The sequence below is a fragment of the Oryx dammah genome, unplaced genomic scaffold (assembly GCF_014754425.2).
Source record: "Oryx dammah isolate SB20612 unplaced genomic scaffold, SCBI_Odam_1.1 HiC_scaffold_25, whole genome shotgun sequence".
Taxonomy (NCBI): Eukaryota; Metazoa; Chordata; class Mammalia; order Artiodactyla; family Bovidae; genus Oryx; species Oryx dammah.
In genome coordinates, this window is record NW_024070209.1 from 8,526,168 (window position 1) to 8,548,688 (window position 22,521).

The following is a 22,521-nucleotide window of genomic DNA, read 5'->3' on the forward strand; positions in this document are numbered from 1 at the left end:
AAAGAAATGGTTATCCCTAAAAATATTTGACTTCCAGGATGTTGTTTGCCGTTAACAAGATTGATGTCTGCTCTTGGGGACCCTACATGCAAAGGCAGTGAAATGAACAGATCCATATGTTACAGATTCATTAAAACCAGGCAGTGTCTTACGATTACAAATTAAATTGGTACATCTGGAAAAAGGAATACTGGGATTTACAGGTTTTTGTGATTTTTTTCCTTATCATAAAATAATGGAAATTGTGGTTCTGATTTTTATTTGATTAAAGGAATCATTTCATTGTTCTAATTGGAAAGGTATGTAGAACTTTTGGAACATACACATATGGCTCAGGTTCGCCGATGGTGTCTGTTAATTTGGCATTGTTAACAGTCTGCTTTTTTGCCCCAGTGTTCATATTTTTTCGTTAGTCAGAAATTATTTAGTTGAGCAGTTTTTCTTTAATTTCCACTTTTTTTTTTTCCTCCAGAGGGCTTTCTTACTTAAAATGTGTTGAGACTTTTTATTGCTTTTATGTCCATCTGAATTTTCTCTAGTAACACAATTTTACGTGCGATTGGGATAAAGACATTTCAAAATCCCTCCAGAGCGGTTCAGTTTGGAAAACATCCTATACACGTGATTTGCTGGAGGCAAACTCACGTTACAGATTAAAAGTCTATGCCAAGACAATAGAAAAAATCATAGTTTCTTCAAATCAAAAGAGAAAGCTATTTTTTATCTTTTTTTTTTTTTTTCCCTGAGCCTGAAAGACCTATTTCAAACTTTGAAGGGAAAGCACACCATCACAAGCCTGGTAAGATATCACTCTCCACCCGTTGTTAAAGCCTCAATCTGTACAAATGTCTCAAGTACAAGGATGCGCTAGGAGCTTACAGAAATGCCTCTCACAGCTGACCGGCTGACCATGCTAAGTGACTATAGCAGTGATTCCAGGAAAATGACAGATGAAACCAACCAAAACAACCACATCCCCCAGATGGACATGGAGCAAACTCTCACTGGTTGGAAAAGTTTTCCTATCACTTGTCTTCTGGAGCTAATTTCCTGCTTATTCATAAACACACATAGAGAAGGCAGCATCTAGTGCTATCAAAAATAAACACATCCAGAAACTCTCTAGTAACTGTTAAGTCAGAAGAAGTTTTACTAGTTGCTAAAGCTGCCTTGTAATTTAAGATCATTTATTTTAGATTAGTCACTGGAGAAATATCGCAGTGGTTCATGCCTAACTTGTCTTTCCGAAAGGGTGTTAAAGAGTCATTTACTTGGCTTGCATTCCAACCAAACACAGTTCAATGTAAACTTTCTATTTGCAACTTGAAGTACATCTTTCTACTTTTTTGTATTGCTTACAAAGGCTAACCTTTTAAATGTTCCTTTATTAAACACTCATCTTTCTGTGTTTCATACTAATGTTGAACACTGTTTATACAAGGTCCATGCAACAGCAATATAGATTGTGAATCAGAAATCTGCAGAAGTTCATACAGAGCCACCTTTCTAAAAGAAATACTTAGTTTTACCTTTAGTGTTCCCAGCTTATGTACAATAAAATGTCAAATAAACTTAAAGTTTTTAATTGAAGTAAATAAAGCCTGAGCAAAGTACCAAGGGGCAAATTCAAGGCCTCTCTGTAACATAAACAATGTTTTCATAACTGAGCAGCCTTACTGACTTAATACCTAAAAACAAGGTTACTCCTGCAGGGATGTGGGTCATACCATCTGCCAACATGTTGTTGTCTGAGTCTGAGGATGGGAAGAAGAGGCAGGAGAAAGAGAAGCAGAGAACAGGCTCCAGCGTGTTGCTTCGACCAGCCTTTTATGACATGAGTTTCCCTTTCCAACTCCCCTAAAATCCCCATCATTGGAACCAAATATCAAGTCCTCTATTCTCTTATCAATACATAAAATTAGTTATTTACCATAAAGATGTGGTTGATGCTCAGCTGGACACATATGGCTAGCAACATAGCTATCCCAGAGACTTTCTTGATGGTCCAGTGGTTAAGATTCTATGCTTCTACTGCAGGGTGTAAGTTCAATACTTAGTCATGACATTAAGATCCTGCATGTTGTAAGGTACAGCCAAAGTATTTTTTAAATAGTTCATAGTATGAATTTGAAAGAGCCCCTCCCCAAGGCATCACGGACTTAATGATCCCTGCTTTGGTCCCAAACAACAAACTCCAGAATCCTATATGACTTTCTTCCGTATGCCTTTCTTTGGTACTCAAGGGCCAAAGTGGCTCAGATGATAAAGAATCTGCCTGCAACGCGGGGGACCTGGATTTGATCTTGGGTTGGGAATATCCCTTGGAGGAGGAAATGGCAACCCGCTCCAGTATTCTTGCCTGGAGAATTCCATGGACAGAGGAGCCTGGCAGTTTACAGTTCCTGGAGTCACAGAGTCAGACATGACTAAGTGACTAACACTTTAGAACTGTGCTTGAACCTAATGGCTGGCATCTCTCCTTAACATTCAGTGATCCTGTCTTAATGGTTGTTAAATGCTTTTAATGTTACCCCTAATTACAGGCAAGCATATTTCCTCCAAAAAGTTGGGAGAGGAGAAGACTTCCCATTTCCCCATCTCTCTTTAGCTCATGGATATGTACAGACATGCAGACATGAAGCAGGCCCTTCCTAAGGTCCAGCCAACCTGCCTCTGAGGAAGTGAACCCCGGGACAGGTGAGCTTCACAGGGATGATGACTGTGAGTACAAAGCACGAGTCTGGGAAGACAGCCTCAGCAAAGTTGTCCTGGGGAAAATTTCCTGAGTCCCAGGGCCCATATGTGACAAAGATACTGAGGGCCCTGAACCAGTCAGCAGTGAGAAATGGAGGTGTGGGAAGGGGGCCAAGTAAGGGGGGAAGAAAGAAGAAACCACAAGCCAACTTGGTTTCCTTTGTAATTTTCCAAGAGTGAGTCTGAGTTAATGAAAAGTCCTTGTGGAAATTTCCATTTCTTTTTTCTTTTCTGTTTTTGGCTGTGCAGCATATGGGATCTTAGTTCCCCAGCAGGTGACTGAACCCACATCTCCTGCGCTGGAAATGGAGTCTTAAACCAGTGGACCACCAAGGTATCCCCAAAAGTTCCATTTATTTTAAACACTTTCCATTTCACTTTTCAAACTATGGTTCACATGCCACTTCCCTTGCTCCCTCTCTGAACACCAGAGCATGCACGACTTTGTTGAGTTAGAATTCTTCAGTGTCCTTGTATGATGCTTCCTTAAAGCTCAGAGATCCTTAAATCTAGTGTGCTCAGTAGCTCAGTCATGTCCAGTGCTTTGCAACCCCATGAACTGTAGCCCACAAGGCTCCTCTATCCATGGGATTTTCCAGTCAAGAATAGAAGAGTGGGCTGCCATTTCCTTTTAGTATTTTTGTGTAACCCAGAGCTCCACACAATGTCTGCACATAGAACAAGAAAAAGGCAAAGATGCCCCCTCTCACCACTCTTTTTCCCATCCTGCTGAGTTTGATTAATATTATAAGACAAATAAGGAATAAAAGGCATACAGATTGGGAAGGAAAAAATAAAACAGTATCTGTTCACAGATGGCATAATCTCACGTGTAGAAAAACAAAATGAATTGAAAAAAAAAATCCTGCAATTACTAAGCAAAGACAGGAATGTTGCAGGAGACAAGGTTAATATACAAAAATCAGTAACTTTCCCATATAACAATAATCAAACAGTGAAATTTGAAACCAAAACCACAATGCCATTTACATGCACACTCTCCTAAAATAACATACTTAGGTATAACTCTAACAAAATATATATGAGACTGATATGAGGAAAACTACAAAACATTGATGAAAGAAAGCAAAGAAAAAATAATATATTAATATTAAAGTACATAACAGGAGGACTCAATATTGTCCAGATGGCAGGACTTCCCAACTTGATCTATAGATTCAACACAAGGCCAATCAAAATCCCAGAAAGATATTTTGTAGATATTGATGAGCTGATTTTAAAGTTTGGATGAAGAGGCAAAAGACCCAAAATAGCCAACACCATATTGAAAGAGAAGAATCAAGTTGGAGTCTGGCCACTACATGACTTCAAGACAATCTAAAGCAACAGTAATTAGGAGAATGTGCCAAAACAAATAAGCACACTAATTTATCCCAGATCTTGAAGTACATGTCTCAAAGGGATTTTGAGGAATTTCTTCCAATAGTTTTTATCACTGTCTACCATTGATGATTGAATAGCAGCTACTATTTTTTATTGGGACTGAAGCTCCCATACTTTGGCAACCTGAGGCAAAGAGCCGACTCACTGGAAAAGACCCTGATCCTGGGAAAGGTTGAGGGCAGGAGGAGAAGGGGGCAGCAGAGGATGAGATGGTAGAATAACATCACCGACTCAATGAACATGAGTTTGAGCAAACTCGGAGATAGTGAAGGACAGGGAAGCCTGGCGTGCTGCACTCTGTGGAATCACATAGAGTCAGACACGACTGTAGTGACTTAGCACCCACACACATAGTTGCTTTACAATGTTATGTTAGTCTCTGCTGTACAACAGTGTGAATCAGCTATATGTCTATGTATATCTCCTCCCTCTTGGACCTCTCCCCACCCCCATAACCCCCATCCCACCCTTCTAGGGTATCTGAGAGCACTGAGCTGAGCTTCCTGTGCTACATAGCAGCTTACAGCCACTGTGGAGAACAGTGTGGAGGTTCCTTAAAAAAACTAAACATACTACATGGCACAGCAGTCCCGCTACTAGACGTGCACCCTGAGAAAACCAGAATTCCAAGAGACACCTGCATGCAAATGTTCATTGCAGCACTATTTATTAATACAATAGCCAGGACATGCAAGCAGCCTAAGCTGCAATTCATGCTTTTAACCACAACACCATACATTCCCTATGGGGAGTCCTGGGGGGACTATAAGGCGACAACTGCAAAGACATAGAAAACTGCCTCTTAGGATGTCAGCAAAGATGCAATAGCACAGTGTGGTCCAAATGTTGTTATTTTGCAAAAGAGGAAACTGAAGTAAAAAGGAAATAGATGCAATTCTAGTAAAAGGAAAGATCAGAAAGTCTGTTTTTTTCAAATGCTTTTCTCCTGTATATCCCACCCTCAATGCCTCAGTGCCTCAATGTGACCCCTGGTGAGTGGCAGGTAACTGTTACCTAAGTGACAGACACCACGCGGGCAGGCAGTATACCCTAAATAAAGAAATAAGAAGTACATTTCTTACTTCTTACAAAGTAAGAAGACATTTGATAATATCTGATTTTGGTTTTCATCAGTATTTCCTGGAATATAAGTGGAGCTAAAGGCTCAGGAGATTTAACCTCATTGACATCTCAGTTATAAAGAAAATGAATTTAAGTTCAGGTTTCTTCCTAAAGAAAATAATCCAGATGTCCCTGGCATGGGGATTCTGGATAAATCAGCATGTACCACACACACACACACACACACACACACACACACACACACACATCATGTGTAAATCTCGGGTATTCCAACAAGACTTGGAATAACATTTATTTTCAAGGAGTGTAATAAAAAAATTCCCTTGAATGCTGAGATTTCCTGTCGTAATTACCTATTTAGTGAAAAATAGTTTAAGGAAACCTGTCGAGTTCCTGAATTATGCATCTAACCCAGGAAAGCTGTCTTGAGTACGTATTTCTCTCTCTGAGATTGGACAGGGAGTGTTTGAGATTTGAGAAGGAGTATCCAGATATTTTGGCTTCGATTGCCAATGCAGGAGACTTAAGAGACCCAGGTTGGATCCCTGGGTGGGGAAAATCCCCTGGAGGAGGGCATGGCAATCCACTTGAGCATTCTTGCCTGGAGAATCCCATGGACAGAGGAGCCTGGTGGGCTGCAGTACATGGGGTGGCTAAAGAGACAGACATGACTCAAGTGACTTAACACACACATACTCATCCAGATATTTGCTGGAGCCTCCAAATAATGTTACACTAGGCTGATTATAAGCCATGAAAAGGACTGAACTCAGGTCTCCTGCATTGCAAGTGAGTTCTTAATGATCTGAGCTACAAGAAAACCCCACACTCTTCTTTATCTGGTATCAATAAGGCTGTGGCTGCTTCCTTTTTACTTTCTTGTTTCTGATCTATATTTTCTTCTTCTTAATTCTGCCCCATTGGAAGTTTAATTTTTGCTAATAATTTATAATTATTCATATACTTCGAAAACTAGTCTTTGGTTTGTCATGTATATTGAAAGCATATTGTTTTATTCTTTCACCTTTTGGACAGTTGAATACATTTCATGTCCAATGATAATGTCTTGAGCTTCTTGGATTGGAGGAAAGGAAGTGTATTTGACAAACATAAGGCCCTAAAGCATATTGAGAACTTTACCGCAATGATGAGCCAGACACAGTGAACGAATAGAGGATGCACTGTTGTTGGTGAGATTCAATCAAAAGGAGACTGTTGCATGAGAGACTAGGTGTCCAAGAGTTTAATGAGTTAATTCTAGTGGTTGAGGGGACATTAAAAATCTATTCCATTCCGAGAATCCATAAGCCAGCATACTTGGTTGCCGGACCAAACAACATGGGAGGTTGGGTCGCTCAAGGTTACAGTGGTTATTGGGAAGAATCTCTAGTCCTGGTGGTTAAAACTAATGAAGAAAGCCAAGACTGTTGGCAAAACCTGAATAAAATATGAGCCCTACCCAAATGACAGCCCCTCGCCTTGCTCCAATGGCATCGTCTTCACCTGAGTGTCAAAATAAACACTTCACTTCAGGCCACATTCCAGACGTACTGATTCAGAATCTGATTTTAACAAGATCTCCAAGTGATCTGAACGTATTAAATGTGAGTTGCTCTGCTCTAGAAGGATTTTTTTTTTCCAGAGACTAGTAACAGGGTATTTAAAAGGGATAATTATAAGTATGATAGGTAAGTACAAGTTAGTTAATTCTGTGTTTTGGTAGCTCTTGCTGATTTTTTTCACAGAATTTTCACCTGTATTTTCTCACTTGAACCTCATAACAATTCCATGAGGAAACAGCTTTAAAGGCTGCTTAATTGGCTGGCGAAAGTAAAGTAAATTAAACAAGGCTGGATATAGAAATGATTGCCTTAGTTTTAAAATTTATTTATTTTTACTTGGAGGATGATTGTTTTACAATATTGTGTTGGCTTCTGCCACACAACTACATGAATCAGCCATTGGTATATATACATGTCCCCTCCCTGCTGAACCTCCCTTGCGCCTCCCACTCCATCCCAACCCTTTAGGTTGTCACAGAGCACCAGGTTTGAGCTCCCTGCATTGTACTATGCTAGCAAGAAGCAGATCAGGGGTTGTTGGGGATCAGAAGTAGGGGAGGAGACTAGCTGCAAAGGGGTACCAACTTTTCAGGGTGACCAGCATGTTCTATATCTTAGTTGCAGTGACGGTTTCATGGCATATGTTGCAGACAAAACTCATTAAACTGTGCACTTAAAATGGGTAAATTTTACTATATGTAAATTATAAATCAATACAGCTGATTTTAACATTATAGCAATATACTTTGTTATTGCTATTGTTATTGTTGCTGTTTAGTTGCCTAAGTCATGTCTAACTCTTCACGACCCCATGGACTGTAGCCTGCCAGGCTCCTCTCTCCATGGGATTCTCCAGGGAAGAATACTGAAGTGGATAGCCATTTTCTGGTCCAGGAGACCTTCCCCACCCAGGGATTGAACCCGCAGCCCCTGCTTGGTAGATAGAATCTTTACCACTGAGCCACCTGGAAAGCCCAGACTTTGGCATTAGGAAGTGTTTACTGGTATGTTTTATATGATAATATAGTTTCACACCTTTTTGATAGAACCCTTTATTACCCTAAGTTGTACTTGCTTTCCCATATGCTCCCAACAATGTGATACTGGCAGAAGTCACAAAATGCTGTTTTCATCTCAGAAGAAGCAACTGTTTTAGCTTAAATGATTACCTAGGAGGAAAGAAACCATATACATAAAGTGAAAAATGCTAAAGAAATACTGAAAATGACTCCTGGACCACTTCTTTTCTTCCAGCTTTCTTGAGATATTATTGACACACAACACACATTAGTGAAGTTGTGCAAAGTGATGACTTGATGCATATATATATATATAGTGGAAAATGAAAACATAGTAAGGTTAGTTAACACCTCCATCCCCTCACATAATTATCATTTGAGGGGAATGATAACATTTGAGATCCGCTGCATTGACAACTTTCAAGTATATAATGTTGTTTAGTTGCTAAGTTGTGTCCAACTCATTCGCGATCCCATGGACGGATGCCCACCAGGCTCCTCTGTCCATGGGATTTCCCAGGCAAGAATACTGGAGTCAGTAGCCATTTCCTTCTCCAGGGGATCTTCCCAACCCAGGGATCAAACCCTCATTTCCTGATTGACAGGTGGATTCTTTACCACTGGGCCACCTGAGAAACTCCTAGTATATAATATGATGTTTACTAATTAGTCACCATGCTGTAAGCTAGATCCCCAGAACTTATCCATCTTATACCTGGATGTTTGGTCCCTTTGACCAGCATCTGAGCATTCCCCCCACCTCCCCACCCTCAGCCTCTGTCATCCACCTTCTACTTTCTATTTTTATGAGTTTGACTCCAAGTATACATGAGAACATACAATATTCATTTTCTCTCTGTCTTATTTCACTTGGCATAATGCCCTCGAGGCCAGTGATCCAAAGGCAGCATTTCCTTCTTCTTACGGCTGAATAACATTCCAGTTCACGTCTTCACCCATTCATCTGTCCAGGGACACTGAAGTTGTTTCCATGTCTTGGCCGTTATGAATAATGCTGTTATGAATGCGGAGCTGCAGATATCTCTTCAAGACTGTTTTTATGTACTTCAGATTTACACCCAGAAGTAGAACTGTTAGATCTTATGCTAGTTTTTTTTTTTGTTTTTTTTTTTTTTTTTTTTGAGAAACCTCCATACTGTTTTCCATAGTGGCTGCACCAACCTTTTTTCAGCACCTTTACCTGCACTTGTGATCACTTGTCTTTTTGACAACAGCGATTCCAACAGGTGTGAGGTGGTACCTCACTGTGGCTTTGGTTTGCACTTCCCTAATGATTAATGCTACGGAGCATCTTTTCATGTGTTTGCTGGCCATTTGTATGTCTTCTTTGAAAAATGTCTGTGCAAGTCTTTTGCCCATTTTTTTTAATCAAATCATTTGGGTCTGGAGTTTGGTTTTGTTTTTATTTTTCCTATTGAGTTGGAGGAGTTCCTTATATTTTGGATGGTGGTGGTTTAGTTGCTAAGTCATGTCTGACTCTTGAGACATCATGGACTGTAGCCTGCCAGGCTTCTCTGTCCATGGGATGATCCAAGCAAGAATACGACAGTGGGTTGCCATTTCCTTGTTCAGGGGATCTTCTCGACCCAGGAACTGAACCTGGGTCCCCTGCATGGTCAGCATATTCTGAGCTACAAGGAAAGTCCTTATATTTTGCATATTAACTCCTTATCAGATGTTGGATTTACAAATATCTTCTCTCATTCTGTAGGTTGTCTGTTTATTGAAGATTTCTTCTGCTGTGCGGAAGCTCTTTAGTTCAATGTGGTCCCATTTGCTGATGCTTACTTCTGTTGCTTGTGCTTTTGGAGTACCATCCAAAGAATTTACTAAGACCAGGATCAAGGAAGTTTTTTCCAATACTTTATTCCAGTAGCTTTATACTTTTGAATCTCACATTTACATTCTAAATCCATTTTGATTTAATTTATGCAAGAGTGTAAGAGAGGGGTCTAATTGCTTTCTCCTCTGTGGAGTTACTCAGTTTGTTCCTGGGTCCCTTCTGATACTACCACCCATCTCTGCAGGAGTTTATATGTGAATATTATTTTGCCTGTTTTACAAAGTTATGAGCTACTGCACTCTTCTCTACTACCTTGAGCAATTTTACATAGTACGACCTCTTAGAATATTACCCATCTTAATCCATCTGACCCAAGTCAGTTCTTCTCTTGAATCTCCCAAATACTCAACCACACAAGTAATGAATGAATAGTCACTGATTAAATTAGAGAATTAATGAACCTGTATTAAGAGCTAACAATTACAGAGATATTCCCTCTATGAGGAGGCTTCCCAGGTGACTCAGTGGTAAAGAATCTGCCTGCAATGCAGGAGATGAGGGTTCAGTGATCCTTGGGTCAGGAAGATCCCCTGGAGAAAGACATTGTTCCCACGCCATGTCTTGCCTGGAGAATCCAAGGACAGAGGAGCCTAGAGGGCCACACTCCAAGTGACGGCAAAGAGTTGGACACGACTGAGCCACTGAGCACCCACCAGTCTCTCTAGGAGGCATCGTATTTCATACCCTTCATGTGATTTAACAGCCATAGTCTTTGCAATAATTCTCTGCTGCTGCTGCTGCTAAGTCACCTCAGTTGTGTCCAACTCTGTGCGACCCTGTAGACGGCAGCCCACCAGGCTCCCTCGTCCCTGGGATTCTCCAGGCAAGAACACTGGAGTGGGTTGCCATTTCCTTCTCCAATGCATGAAAGTGAAAAGTGAAAGTGAAGTCGCTCAGTCGTGTCTGACTCCTAGTGACCCCATGGACTGCAGCCTACCAGGCTCCTCCGTCCGTGGGATTTTCCAGGCAAGAGTACTGGAGTAGGGTGCCATTGCCTTCTCCAAATAATTCTCTAGATAAGTACAATTATTGTCCTTATTTACAATGAAAGGAGCTGGACAAAGTTGAATCACTTGGACCAGGTAACTCTTGGTCTCAGGCATAACTGAGAGATTCACCTTCAGGCTGTATGATAGCTATGCTGAACTTGTAGCTACCCTGCCATGATGTCCCTGTATAGGACAGGGCAGGCTGTCCCAATCCTGGTGTTCAGGTCTGCCTTGGAGGAGGTTAGTTTTATTTTATTGATCTCAGTAAGTAAGCTCAAAGAGCTTGAATGCCCTTTGGTCAATAGCCATTGAAAGTAAGCAGACTTGGACTTCCCTGGTGGTCCAGTGGTTAAAAATTCACCTGCTGGTTCAGGGGACGGGGCTTTGATCCCTGGTTGCAGGGATATGCCGCAGAGCAACTAAGCCCTGCACCACAAATACTGAGCCTGTGCTCTCGAGCCTGGGAGCCACAACTACTGACGCCCGTGAGCCCTAGAGCCAGTGCTCCACAACAAGAAAAGCTGCCAAAATGAGGGCTCTGCACATCACAACTCAAGAGTAGCTCCTGCTTGCTGCAACTAGAGAAAAGCCCATGCACCAGACTCAGCACAGTCAAAAATGAATAAATAACTAAATTAAAAAAAAATAACCTGACTTGATCACACAGTGGCATTTGTGGACATTTTCTTTCCAAAAAAGCAATCCACCTAAGAAATGCTAAAAAATAAAATAAAATAAGTTTTGGTTTCCTTTGACATGTCATTTCTTTAAGCAGTCTTCTTAACTCACTGCTCCTTTGACCCCCTTAGTAGCAGATACAATTCATTTCTTATGCAGACTGACAAAAAAGATGCTCAGTATATGGCACTGCATATCTTGACTTCATTATTCCCTCGTAGCAAAGACTCGAAACTGTAATGTGTGAGAAGGAGAAGGTGCCAGCATGACATTTACTACTGCTAATATGAATCTGATTAATTCTACAACAAGAAACATCCTTTTAACTCTTTGTGGTCTACAAGGAGGAGGGCTTTGGGAAACATTTGGGTTGTTTGACAGCATCTTGTCCATCAGAGGATGCTTTCAGGGCAAAATAACGATGTAAACACTCCCTTGGAAGGAAATGTCCACAAGTTATCTGACATGGAAGGACCTTTTATTTTTTTCTGCAGGAAAAACTCCAAGTGAGATTCAGGGCTCTGGGGTGGTTCTGAGTCCCTCAGCTTCAACAGGAATCACTGGTTGGTTGAGAAAACAGACAAGGTGAAAGGCAAGGTAATCCAGACCAGTAGCATCACTTTCCAAAGAACGTGGCTGCTGCTGTCATTTTTATTTTATCTACTCCCTTAAAATGTTCTTCATTGTCCTGTGGCCTCAGGGTGCGTGTTCAGAAATGGCTTTACATTTCAGCAATCCTGTACTCAAAATTGCTATTAAAAAGAAAATGCCAGAAGACTATACACACCCCTCACTTAGGGACTGCTAAGCTAAGGGCACGCACCCTAACTCATGACCTTAAGATTCATTTCAAACACACACAAACAAAAGTTCCAGGTCATTCAAGGTTCTGTGAGAGATCTAGTTCATAACGAAGAAAATTTTTAAAATAGCAGCTTACTCTAGACCTGTTTTCTACAGAGTATTTCTCATTATGGGAAATTTTGCTATCTGCCAGATCTTTCCCCTATTTAAATTCCCCTCCTCTTTTTCTCCTCACAACACACACATTTCAAAATATTTATATATGTCTTTTAATAGTTGTTGTATTATATCTCATGAACTATTTGCAGTAAACCTTTGTGTTCTTAAAATTTTTTATTAAAAATCATCCCCCTGCGAAATTTACGTTCCTTCAACTATTATATTGGCAGTGATTATTGAAAGCTAAATATTGTAGTTCTCCAATTTGACTCCCCCTCCTAACAGGTTTGGCTAAAATGTCAAACATGTAGAAACTGTGAAAAATACCATAGGATGTGCCGAATAATGTATCACAAGAAAAATGTTTTTCATCAACACATACACACAGACACATACACACACACACAGCCCAAAATGGAAAAAAAAGCGGGGGGGGGAAACTGGCTCTGAGGATTGAAACATGCATACGATCATGTATCTATAATTTTTTCCGTATGCATTTAGCATGTATGGACTTGGGACGCTTGGCAGTTTAAAAGAAAAAAAAATAGGATCTCTTTTTCTGAGGTAGGTTGAAAAATTCTTTCTAAAACTGTCTTTGAAAAGAGAGTTCAAAGTCGGTGTTTTGTGGCTTTGTAAATAACATCACCTTAGAATATTTATACATTTTCTCCTTGAGGATGGAAGGGTCATATTGAAATGTTCCTGGCAAATGTGCAATGGTGAGAAAGCCATAGCTCCCCAAGCAAATACTGCAGTCAGCCAGGGGAAAGAAGGGGGCAGGACTCTGGAGGTGGGTTTATTTTACAAGTAAATTGTATGTGGTGTTGTTTATGGGCTCCTGGTGACCCAGAGCAGTCGTGGTGGCTGTCCGTCTGCAGAAATCAGAGAATACACGTCTGGATGTAGACAAATGGTGCATGGGGCAGGGTTTGGGTTTTAAACGTGAACATATGCTCCGGTGGAGCCCAGGCAGGGGTAGAAATTGTTTCTGTTTGGTTCGTTTCGATTCTGAAAGAAGCTTTTGTGTGTCAAGATGTAACGGGATCTCGGGCTGGAGCCTTGCCCCGTGGCATCTAGGTCACAGTGTCTGTCCCAGGGAACTAGATCTCCGGCCGGGTGCACGTCTCTGCCCTCCCTCCTGGCATGGGCTTCTGTGAGCCCTAATTCACTTCTGCCAGAAGGATTAAGAAAGGGACCCCTTTTGTGCCCCTCGGTGGAGGTCGAGGTGTTTCTCCACTCTGGATGCTCACAAAAATTAAAGAGCAGTTCTGTTGCAGTATTAGAGAACTACGCTCATTGAATACGGTCCAGAAATCTGCTGGTTCCATTTCTTCGCCCCATCTGTTTCTCTCTCACTGGCTACATTCGTTCGTATTTCCTCACGCATCATGCTGGATTGCCCTCGCAGTACTACAGGAAAGGGCGCAGACTGATCATTTTTGCGGGGCAAGGAAATGCAGACGTAGACAGGGAGAGCCGTGCAGCGGCTTCCTTCCTGTCCAGAGTCAGAGAAAAAACTTGGTCACAAGAAAGACCCAAAGAAAGCAAAGATCGAGGCGGTTGTTTTGGTCCTAGAGGCGGGGGTGGGGCGCGCCAGCAGTGTCAGAAGAACCATCAGCAGGCTTATCTGTCTTTCTACGTTGGCACGTGAAAGCTCCCAGCTCAGCCTGCCATGTGTCAAATCTATCATTTCGTATGTCAGCAACCATTATTCCCTCTTTTGTCACCAGTTTTGACCAAAGGATGAAAAATTGCTGTCTTACTCAGACAAAATTATTGCTGGGGGGCTGGGGTGGCGGGGGAGGGGAGGGCTGGAAGGCAACTCTGGTAGAGTAGTGTAGTCCAAGGTGAAACCCTGGGAGGCTCTCCTCAGATTAGGTCTGGGTTAAGAGAATATTGATCTCTGTGCTAAAAACTGTTGATCTCTCTGAGCAGAGGATGACAAATGGTGGCAAACAAATAACAAAAAAAAAAAAAAAAAATTGAGTGTCTCCAAGGACATTTGAGCCGCTCAGTGTTTTCCGTTAGTATTCGTTTGGTTTGTGGGTTTCTGCACTGGGGACTTCAACAAAAATAAGCAAATATTAAACAGAAATGAAGCAGCCACAAAAATGATACAGAGGAAAACCTAGGGGAAGAGAACCAGACCAGAAACTGGGCAAGGTACATATATTAAATAGCAGGAGCGTTTCAAAGTATAAAGTACTGCTTGTCTGAGCTCGTGGGTTGTGTATTTTTTTTTTTTTTTTGGTATGGTATGTTTGGTGCTGGATTGTTACAAGTAAGAGAGAAGTGTTTTTGTCCCAAGCTGGTCCCTTTAATTATGGCAAGTTAGACATCTTAAAAAAAAAAAAAATCAAACCACCTATAAAGTATGAGGCTGATGTTCATAAACCCACAAATGAAAGGAAATATAGAAGCTTGCATTCATTAAGCAAATACAGTATGACAAGGCATAAATTCAAATTGTTTGGGGGTTTCAGTAATTTTTCCCAACTGTAGAAACTGAACTCCAACTGTAGAAGCTAAGAAGGCATAAAATGCTACATGCTTTTACACCCAGAAAGAAGGATCTTGACCCAGGGCAGGGACACTGACCCGCGCATCCTCACTGGAATTCCGTTTGATCCATCCCTCCTGTATGATTTTGCTTGAGATTTTTAACCTTCGTGATTTTCAGTGTCTTCCTCTGTCATCATATGGGAATAATACTCCTCTGTCTCAGAGTACTAGTGTGAAGATTAATAAATCAGCAGACTAAGTCTAAGCGTTTAGAACAGCACGGTATAAATACGATCATTATTTCTTCATAAATTTATGAATTTCCATTAGAAAATCCTTCCTCTGCAGATTCTGTGGCTGGTGCAGTAAACAGGCTCATCCACCTCCACCTCGCTGTCTGCTTGGCAGCCCACCCTCCACCTTTGGTTTACAACTGAGCTTCACATCCACAAGGAATCCTAACCCAGCCCACTCCTTCCCAAAACCTTAGACAATCTTCCTTTTCTCTGGCCTGCCTCTCCATTCTAGTCTCTAATTATCAGCTTTCTACAGTGTCTCCTGTACTCATAGTGGAATCCACTCATTTAATAAATCATATTGAAAGTGAAATCAAAGTGTTAGTTGCTCAGTCGTGTGTGATTCTTTGCAACCCCATGGACTGTAGCCTACTACACTTCTCTGTTCATGGAATTCTCCAGGCAAGAATACTGGAGTGGGTTGCCTTTCCCTTCTCCAGGGAATCTTCCTGGCCCAGGGATTAAACCTGGGTCTCCTGTGTTGCAGGCAAATTCTTTACCATCTGAGCAGCCAGGTATTGGAATTAAATCATATTAGAGTTACTTATGATCTTCTCATTGAGTGAAAGAAGGGAGGGTCTTACCTTAACTAGACAGAAGTGCCATCATGCGAGATGCCCACCTGTTCCGTCCACACTAACACTCACCCCCTAAGCCCAGTGCTTCGCCTGCTTGGAGAAGATGCTCAATGAATATGTATTAACTGAGTGAGCCAACAGATGAATGAATGAATGAGTGGATGGGGACCCCTGTGCAAGCCAGCTTCCTATTGGTGAATGGATCACAAGCTCTCCTGCTGTTGCTCCATGACTTTGATTGCGGATCATCTTTAAAGTCTTTATTGAATGTGTTGCAATATCGCTTCTGTTTTATGTTTTAATTTTTTTTGGCCTCAAGGCAAGTAGGACCTTAGCTTCCCATCCAGGGATGGAACCCACACCCCATGCGTTGGACAGTGAAGTCTTAACCACTGGACCACTAGGGAAGTCCCACTTTGTGACTTTGAGAAAGCCCCATCTCCCCAGTGTCCAGGCTTCTGGAACACATAGACATGGCCTTGTTCCAGAAGGGCTCCAGTCTCTGAGCATCTTCTCAGCCTGATCGTCTGGTGTTCTGAGAGCTATCCTCAAGTTCCAGTCCCAAACATTTTAAATTTGTAACATAGTTCAAAGGTGTGTATAGAGCCAATAAAAACCTAAACTAAGAAAAGGTTGAGTTTACTTATAGCATGGTCATTGAGGCACCTGGTAGGACACCTAATACATGAAAATATCTGCTGAAACATAGTATTCAAAAAATATTTGTAGAAAACAAGTTCATTTGTGTCTCTTTTTAGATTCCACCTGCTAGTGATATCATATTTGTCTTTGGCTTAGTGTACATAGTATGATAGTTTCTAGGTCCATCCATGTTGCAGCAAATGGCATTATTTCATTCTTTTTTATGGCTGAGTAATATTCCATTGTATATGTATATACATATATATATATGCACACATCATATCTTCCTTATCCATTTATTTGTCAATAGAAAACAAACATGTTTGCCAAAGGAGAAAGAGTGGAAAAGGGATAAATTAGGAGTTTGGGATTAGTAGATATATACCATTATATATATATATATGATATATTATATATTGTGTATCTATATCATCTATCTATATCTATGTCTATAGTGAAGTGAAGTTGCTCAGTCGTGTCCGACTCTTTGCGACCCCATGGACTGTAGCCCACCAGGCTCCTCTGTCCATGGGATTCTCCAGGTGGGTTGCCATTTCCTTCTCCAGGGGATCTTCTCAACCCAGGGATCAAAACTGGGTCTCCTGCATTGTAGGCAGATGCTTTACCCTCTGAGCCATCAGGGAAGCCTCCAATCTATATCTATATGTATATAGATAGATATATAAGGCTTCCCTGGTAGCTCAAATGGGGAATCTTCCTGCGATGCCAGATACCTGGGTTGGATCCCTGGGTTGGGAAGATCCCCTGGAGAAAAGAATGGCAATCCACTCCAGTATTCTTGCCTGGAGAATTCTATGGACTGAGGAGCCTGGTAGGGTACGGAGGGTAAGGTATAAATTAGGAGTTTGGAATTAACAGATGCACACCATTTTAGATAAACAACAAGGACTTACTCTATGGCACAGGAAATATACTCAATATTCCGTGAAAACCTGTAAAATAAAAGATTATAAAGAGGATTCTTATATATATTCATATATATATATATGAAAAAGTGAATCACTTTGCTGTATACTGACAGTAACACAACATTGATAAGCAACTATGAAAGTTAAAGTGTTAACCAGTCAGTCAATCTGACTCTCTGTGACCCCATGGACTGTAGCCTGCAAGGCTCCTCTGTTCATGGAGTTCTCCAGGCAAGAATACTGGAGTGAGTAGCCATTCCCTTCTCCAAAGCATCTTTCTGACCCAGGAATCGAACCCATGTCTCATGCACTGCAAGCAGATTCTTTACCGTCTAAGTCACCAGGGAAGCCCCAATCAACTATATTTCAGTCAAAAAACTATTTCTGCAATGAATGAAAAATGAAGGAACTGCATCACAGCTCCGTGACTGAACCTTTGTTTAAATTACAGTCAGAAGAGTTGTCCAAGACACAGTCTTCTTAAACACTGTTAACAGCCCCATGTGAACTCACACTGAAAGTATGCAAATCAGCTACTTTTCCTCGGATTAAAACAACGTGTCTCCACACCCTTTCACTAAGCAAAAGTTCGATCAGACTAAGTAAATGACCACAGTTCAAAACTTCAGAAAGAGAAAAAGATGTCACTTTTACTTCTTACTCCCACAAATATAATTCTGACTATTTGTTTGTCTGAAATAAAACCACAATTAAATACTCAGACACCAAGTTGTAATCCAAACCATGAAAACACATCTGAGCCTGTTGTTCTGTCTGATTCAGTTGTACGTGAGCATCGGTAATAGACTGTTTTAAGTGCTTTTGAGAAAATAAAAAGTTGGATTTTATTTAAAACACAGGACACACAGTAAAAAGCGTTTTCAACATTAACCAAAAATTTAGGGCACAGCATAAAATGAAACTGTCCGAGGAATGCATTTTCATATTTGAGTGTACTGTATACTTATAAATTAATTGCCCCTGAAGAGTAAATGGTAACATTAACTAATAGTGTAATTGTAAAAGCACAGGGTTTATAGTTAGGAAGACTAGTGTTCTAGTCCCAGTGGTGTGATTTCTGTTTTTGCGGTCTTTCTGTGTTTTTTGGCAAGTGCCTTAGTCTCTCAATCTAATTTTCTCATCTATAAAACTCACAATTCTAACAGAATGGATTGCTTTGAGAGTTAAGTAATATATATTAAGTGCCTACCTACATAGTTAGCATGCAATAAAAGATGTACCTTTAGATTGTTAGAAGAAGTTAGCTATGTATTTCAGTGTTTGTTGGAAATTTTGTAATGCAGAAAGCATGCTAAACAACCTGGAGATTCAAAATTCTTTTACCTGAGTTCGTCATATTTATTGCAAAATCTAAAAAACTATGATAAGATTTTTTTTCATTAAGAAGATATGCCGTGTAATCAAATGAAATTATGAAACCTCATGAATGCATAAATATGGAACTTGCACAGTTGTCTTCCACAAATAAGAAATGTTTACTCTTAATCTCCTTGAGAATGCGGTGTCTAACACATTGTCAGGATACTGTAAGAAGTATTAATAATAACTCCACCTATTAAATTATTAGCTCTAAAATAAAATTCCAAAACAAAAGTGTCTTTTTCCACATAGATCTAAAATTATTCTTTAGTGTGAAAGGAATAATAATGTAAAGATTGGCTTTAAGTTAAAACCTGTTCATTGATACAAGCATGTTCCTTCAAGTTGGAGCAAGACATTCTTGTCTGTTCTGATCATTTTTCTTTTATAGTTTTAATTTTTATTTTATATTGGGACATAGTAGGTTAACAAAGCTGTGTTAGTTTCATGTGTACAGCAAAGTGGTTCAATTATGTATTTACATGTATCCTTTTTTAAAGTTCTTTTCCCATCTAGGTTGTTACAGAATATTGAGCAACATGCCCTGTGCTATACAGTAGGTCCTTGTTTGTTCTCTGTTTTAAATATAGTAGTGTGTACACGCCAGTGTTCTTGCCTGGAGAATCTCAGGGACGGGGGAGCCTGGTGGGCTGCCGTCCCTGGGGTCGCACAGAGTCGGACACGACTGATGGGACTTGGCGGCAGCAGCAGTGTGTACTTGGGCTTCTCTGGTGGTTCAGATGGTAAAGAGTCTGGGAGATCCCCTGGAGGAGGAAATGGCAACCCACCCAATATTCTTGCCTGGAGAATCCCACGGACAGAGGAGTCTGGCAGGCTATAGTCCACGGGGTCGCAAAGAGTCAGACACGACTGAGCTAACATGTCCACCCCAAACTTTTTCTTAAACTCTTCTGTCTTTTGGTCTCTCTTGCTATTTCTCTGACTCTCACTTACACCTTTCCTCTTTCAGTTCTTCCTCAAACATTCTCTTACCTTATCCCAAAAAGATGTTGAAGAGTATCCCAACAAGAAAGAGATGATATAACCGAATTATGACATTTGAAGAGTTTAATATAAAAGGTCTCTCCATGAAAGCATGGGCAAGATGGAAGGAAACGGCAAATTTAGGACAGTACCCTGGGCTAGTGAAGGGGCCAAAGTGGGCTGTTGGAAAAGGAGTGAAGGAGGGCAGAGTGGGTATACTGGAAACAGAGGAGACCGTGGGAAGAAAACCAGCTTAACTGAGCCGAGATTCTCAGCAGGGCTTGAGGACCAAGGAATCCCCACTACAGAAGAAGAACCAAAGAACAAATAGTCAGACTCAGTATCAGTGCCCTCCTAGTCTCCTGCTGGGGACACCCTATTGCCAAGGCTCAGATGTACACCAGAGGGCAAGGGCCTATTGATCATTCCATATAGGCGAGCCTCCCTGGACACAGAGCAGGTGAACCAGGGTGGAGGTTGAACCTGAAGGAGAAGTGGAAGTGATCCAGACAGTGGTTCTAGTCTCAGCTCAGTTCAGCCACTCATTCAGGTTTGACTCTGTGCGATCCCATGGACTGCAGCACACCAGGCCTCCCTGTCCATCACCAACTCCTGGAGTTTACCGAAACTCGTGTCCATTGAATCAGTGACACACACACAATATCACACTCCAAATACGTTTAAAATAATTATTAAAGGAGAGTCAGTATTCTAGGACTGGGACAGGAGATATACAAGATGATGTTGTTGCTCAGTCACTCAGTTGTGTCCAACTCTTTGTGAATCCATGAACTGCAGCACACAAGCCTTCCCTGTCCTTCACTGTCTCCCAGAGTTTGCTCAAACTCATGTCCATTGAGTCGGTGATGCTATTTAATCGTTTCATCCTCTGCCATCCCTCTTTCCCTCCTGCCCTCAATCTTTCACAGCATCAGGGTCTTTTTCAATGAGTTGGCTCTTCTTATCAGGTGGCTGAAGTATTGGAGCTCCAACTTCAGCATCAGTCTTCCCAGTGAATATTCCAGGTTGATCTCCTTTAGGGTAGACTGATTTGATCTCTTTGCCATCCAAGGGACTCTTAAGAGTCTTCTCCAGCACCACAATTCGAAAGCATCAATGCTTTGGCACTCAGTCTTCTTTATGGTCCAATTCTCACATCCAAATGAATCACATGAACAGTATACAAAATGAGTTTGCAGCAATCTTTATTTTCAGAAAGTCAGGAAATGCCCAAAATAACAACTATGACAAAAACCTACGATGGGGATTATGTCCAAGGCACATGAGAGCCAACTGTAAAAAAACCTAAGACCAAAGCTGGAACAATTACAGCCACAAAATAAAGTATTACTGGATTATAACCCAAAGCACCAAATAAATATCAAGTCCATACTGATATAAAAATGACTGAATAAATAATACACAAATTAATAAAGGGAGAAGAGACAAATTTCCTCTGTAGAAGAATTTCAAACCATTTGTAGATTCCCCACTTTCAAAAAGATAAATGGTGGACTTCCCTGGTGGTTCAGGAGTTAAGACTCTGAGCTTCCAATGCAAAGTGCTTGGGTTCTATCCCTGGTTGAAGGACTAAGATTCCACATGCTGTGTGGTGCAGCTAAAATAAATAAGTACACATTAAAAATAAATGCATAAATGCAATCTATCCATCTTAAAAAGTATTTTTAAAAAATGATAGAGGGTGACTTTCCCCACTCCTTCAGTGTGGACAACCCATGGGAACTTCCTTCCAGACAGGATGATACAGAAAGGGAGGGGGGGAAGGGTAACTTACAGAGGAGAAATCCAACACCTCTGCCAGGCGATCAAGTTGCCCCTGATAAGATGTGACGAGAGTGGTATTCCGCCTCTGTGACCTTCCTCCGCCAAACCCATGACCTGTAGCCCACCAGGCTCCTCTTGTCCTTTGGATTTCCCAGGAAAGAATACTGGAGTGGATTGCCATTTCCTATTCCAGGGAAACTTTCTGACCCAGGGATCAAACCTGCATTTTCTGCACCACAGGCAGATTCTTTACCACCTTGCCAACTGGGAAGCCTAGGTAAAAATTAAAGGAATGGAGTTTAACAATTGACTGTTTTTAATAAGAATGCATTAGTATAGGCTCATTGAGTATAAGGAATGAGCCATAGTCATCCAAGATGTTAACAACAGGGGGATCTGGATGTAAAATATATGGGAAATCTGCATTATCTTTGCACTTTTTCTATAAATCTAAAATTGCCCTAAAGAATACAGTTAAAAAGTGAGCTGGTGGAAATAAAGATAAGAAAGAGTAACCAAAAGTGAGGCAAATGGCTATGATGAGAGCCGAAATAAAGCTGATGTCCTCTGCTGTTATTTCTGTTACTTCAGTCTGGGAAACTATGGCCCCTCATTACTAATTGCAGATGTTATCACTATAGTTGCTCAAAAAAAAAAAAAAAACCAGCAGAATTTTGAGTCCACTTGTAAGAATTTGGAAGTGTTTGCTAAAAACTCTCTTCTCTCAGCCACATTTGAACTGTACCCACAGATCTTCCTTCACCGGCACACCTATAACAGTCACACACAATTGCATCCTGAATCACCTTGACCTTGGACACACTGTAGCAACCTCTCCAGAGAAGAGAAGCAGCACCCAAGGGTATAGTTTGACCATAAATCTCCCACACAGTCCCCAAAGTCCAGGGTAGCACAGCTGCCTATGGGCAATCTCAGGACGGATTTTCAGCTCTCGCTAAAGGAGAATGTGGGCAAACTGAGAATGAGGCGCCGTGGCGTGGTCATTTGGGCCAGAATACAGTGATGAACGGAGAGTAGTGGGGGCAGTAGAGCTGTGGCTGCTAGTCAACCCCATGGACTGTATAGCCAGCCAGCCAGGCTCCTCT